We start from the raw sequence: 4,058 nt of genomic DNA, 5'->3' as shown, positions 1-4,058 counted from the left end.
CACGCACCAAGGGAGGAGCTCGCCAACGTTGCTCTGGAGGAAGGCTCTATACAGCCCAAGCCCCGGGAACCCCTCCGACGCTGGCCCTTGCGAGTTGAGGTCGACATCGGCATGGGTAGCAGGGCCACTTGCCGCCGACTGGGAACTTAATCTTTGGGCCTCTAGAAATAATGCAAGCCTGAAACTAAAATACCTAGAAAGGTGAATTGAATCTTTGGGCCTCTAGAAATAATGCAAGCCTGAAACTGAAATACCTAGAAAGGTGAACTGAATCTTTGGGCCTCGGAAATAATGCAAGCCTGAAACTGAAATACCTAGAAAGGTGAACTAAATCTTTGGGCCTCTAGAAAGATTTATTACCTCCTCCAGCAGCATCAAACAATTCTATGCGTGCACCACAAATCTATACCAAGTTTGATCAGGATCTACTTTTCCAAATCAAAATTAGTGCTAGAGCGAGCAAGATCAATGATATGGCTATGAGACAGAGAAGGAACAAACAAACTCACCCCTCTTGCGACCTCCCTGGTAGATGTGTCTCCGCCGCGCACGACAGAGGGAGAAAAATGACCGATGAAGGGGGAGCGGGGCGACCTTCGAAGACCGGAGGGAGAGGGCGGCCGGAGTAGGGCGACGAAGGCCGGAAGGAGAGGGCGGTCGGAGGAGAGAGACAGCGAGCGACGCTTGGGTGGGCGACCCTATGGGTAACAGAGAGGAGTCATGCGAGAGGGGGGAGCGATCTGGTGCGGGTAGGGGAGATTTTTTTAGTTCTCTTTTAGTGGGCCCGAGGATAACTAACCCAATTAAAACCTCTCCACCGAGCTAGTTTTTTTAGCTGGGTTAGAGCAAACTAGCTCAAACTAACCCCTCGTGTTTCGATAATTTGAGGCTATTTCAACCCAAACTAGCTCTAACTCACGGATCCAAACAAAGAGGAGTGTTACTGTACATGCTACAGTGTGGACCATAGCACATTGTTTTTATGGCCATATCACCACATTGTTTTCTACTGCTGGTTCACTGGGCTACCGTGGTTCGCACTGCTGGTTCACTGGGCTGCCATGGTTCGCACTCTTGTTCACTGGGCTGCCGTGGTTCGCACTCCTCCGACCTGAGTAGTAGTAGTACTAGTATATACCGCATCATTCTTTGCTCCTTCTTACTACTCCGACATGTGGGAAAGCCAGCATCTGGGTCGACGTGTCATGCACCATATTAGAGCGCGGAACGGAAGGGGGGCATCACCTCGGTCGGAGCGCCAGTAATTCATGACTATAGTGAATGGTCATATCACAAGTCTTTCCAGCAGTAACGCGCCGTCAAATTGCACAGCCCGACCTTTCCAGCAGTATGTTTGAGAATCCTCCACTCGCTCACCCTCCTCGCCTCTCTGTCAAACCGCCTACCCGAAAACTGCTGCGCGTACTGCCCAGGAAAAGCCCCGCCCTCAACTTTTAACTATGCAAAAATAGTTCGAGCTTATTCATTCTATATAAATACTTACTATATGTTTATTCATCCATGGGGTTGTTCAATGAATGGAGGGGCGAGGAGCACAAGTGAACAATAGTAGTACTACTAGTAGTAGTAAGTAGGAGTCGTATAGTAGTCACCTTAAATAGAGAGTTTCTTTTCTTTAATGCCGCGTACACAAATTGAAACGCTTGTTGTGGAGAGAAAAAGATAATCACTCCACTATATATGTACACAGGGGCCTGAGCGCTTGCTTTACTAGGGTTGCTCTCTTCATTCTCTCATCCTCTCCAGATATAAACAAGACAGCAGTAGCGACATTTTCTCTCTGCTCACCGCTGGTCACAGATCCGGCCGAATCCCTTCGGCTAGTGTGTGTAGAGGACTAAAAGGTGCATCGTTCACGCGGTCAGCGCCGCCGAGGGAGGAAACCCATAGCTGCCGGAGGGGCCCGATCCTCTGCCCGTGCCGTTCTCTCCGACACAATACTGACTCGGGAGGTCCTCTGACCCTTCTTCCTCCCTGTCGTATTGTCCGCAGATCCGACCTGCCGCCGCCGACATTCCGGTGACCCTCAAGTATAAGTTCTTTGAAAGAGGCCTTGCTCTACTGCCCCAGCTCCCCACGTGTCTGCATGTGCATCTTTTTCTACTCCCATCAGCTCTTCCAAAGCCACCTAAATTTTTACTATTATTAGAGGTAAAGCTACTTCATGCATTCGAATCTAGGGCTTTGTTCAAACAACGAAGAAAGGGGGGACGTTGTAGCATGAATCTAGGACTTGATTCAAAGATGAAATAAAATGTTGAAAGTAGTAGAGACCCGATACCCAACCAGTCTCTTGGTTGAAAAGGGAAATAATGGGAAAACGCAGTACAAACTGGATAAGGAACAGATCTATTATTGGTTGAAAAAAGGATAGAAAGTGGCGGCTGGTGGACAAGTCAACAGAGTATGTCCAGGATTAGATTTGCTGCCCTCACATAGTAAAAGGTCTCCATGATTAGAGTTGCTGCCCTCACAGTAAAAGGTCTCAGGATTAGATTTCCTGCCCTCACATAGTAAAAGGTCTCCAGGATTAGATTTGCTGCCCTCACATAGTAAAAGGTCTTCGGGATTAGATTTGCTGCCCTCACATAGTACAAGGTCTCTAGGATTAGGTTTGCTGCCCTCACATAGCATGAACAAACTCGGCATCACCACTTTATGCCTCCTTGTAGGTACATTGTGCTGATGCGTCCACTGTCGCATGTCCTTATACCAACCTTTTGTTGTTCTTAATGTAAGGGCGCATGTAAAATGAAACAATCACACTGTTACCTTAGGGACATGTCTAGCCAGTGTTATTGTTAATCTAATGCCTCCAGTGATAAGATGCAATTAAACTGTGTTACAAATGGCACTCCTGCTGTTTTCCCCACTAAAATAAGTAAGTTGCTCCTTTACGCTGCTGAGTGTCCTGGTGTCCCGACGGTTCCATGCCCTTAAACCAACTCTTTAGCTGTTGTTGATTTACTGTGTCTGGTAAACAAGCAATGCCACCATTAAAGTAATCCCATATTTGAGGAATCTCATTGTTGATCGTAATGCTTCTGGTAACATGAAGCATTGCTGACATTTTAAAATTTCTACTGTCCTTGCGTGATTGCCATGAACGTAATTAAGATGCTTCTTTTCATTTTGTATATGTTTCGTATATTCTTATTGACCAGCAGCTATTTACTTTATATCTTTTTGTGCAGATAGGGATATCCATTTCACCTTGTTGCTATTGTGACCTTTTGATGAACTACACAAAACACTTTTTTTGGAATGAGTGTCTTGTGCAGTTCAACTAAAATGTCACGTGGGCAACATCTCTCAATTTTGGTGGAACTGCACAAAATGGTGATTGGAGTTTCCAAAATCTCCGTCAAGTTCTGCTGGTAATCTCGTGCAACATTTTATTAGCCTTTGCAAGATGAGCCATCACTGTCACCACAATGGCACTTTATTTTAGTGGAACTGCACAAAAGGATAAGAAAATTATAGTTGCACCTTACATGAGCCGGACAGCCAACCTTAATGTTCCTCAATTTTAGTGCAACTACTAAAGAAGAACCTGCCAGCTCACGAGAGCAAGTACTTCTTGCTAGCTGAATGATGCAATCTTTGCTTCATTTCAGGTGAACTGCAGAAAAAAAAAAGGCGCATGAATTGAATCATGGAACTCCAGGCAGGCCTCATCCTAGTGGAGTTGTAGGTTGAGTTCAAGGAGGCCACTATTAAAGAGAAATCATGCTCTTCTTGTTTGTGTTATGCAAACAGGAATACTCAACTACAGATGTTGTCACGGTCAAGAGCATTTGCCAAGTTCTTCGATTGTATGACATGGCTAGCCAAGATGGATTTAATCCCGATATTCCCTTTATCAAAAGGCTCTAATGGGTTGGTTCTGAATCTTGCAAGCTGGGAATCAATGAGATGTGTAGGCATCTTTGTTGTACTTACTATTTGAATCTTATTTGTTGGTTCTGAATCTTGCAAGCTGGGAATCAATGAGATGTGTAGGCATCTTTGTTGTACCTATTATTTGGATCTTAATT

This window comes from Triticum dicoccoides, chromosome 5B (assembly GCF_002162155.2).
Source record: "Triticum dicoccoides isolate Atlit2015 ecotype Zavitan chromosome 5B, WEW_v2.0, whole genome shotgun sequence".
Classification (NCBI taxonomy): domain Eukaryota; kingdom Viridiplantae; phylum Streptophyta; class Magnoliopsida; order Poales; family Poaceae; genus Triticum; species Triticum dicoccoides.
The sequence above is the reverse complement of the archived record's forward strand: the minus strand, read 5'-3'. Positions refer to the sequence as shown.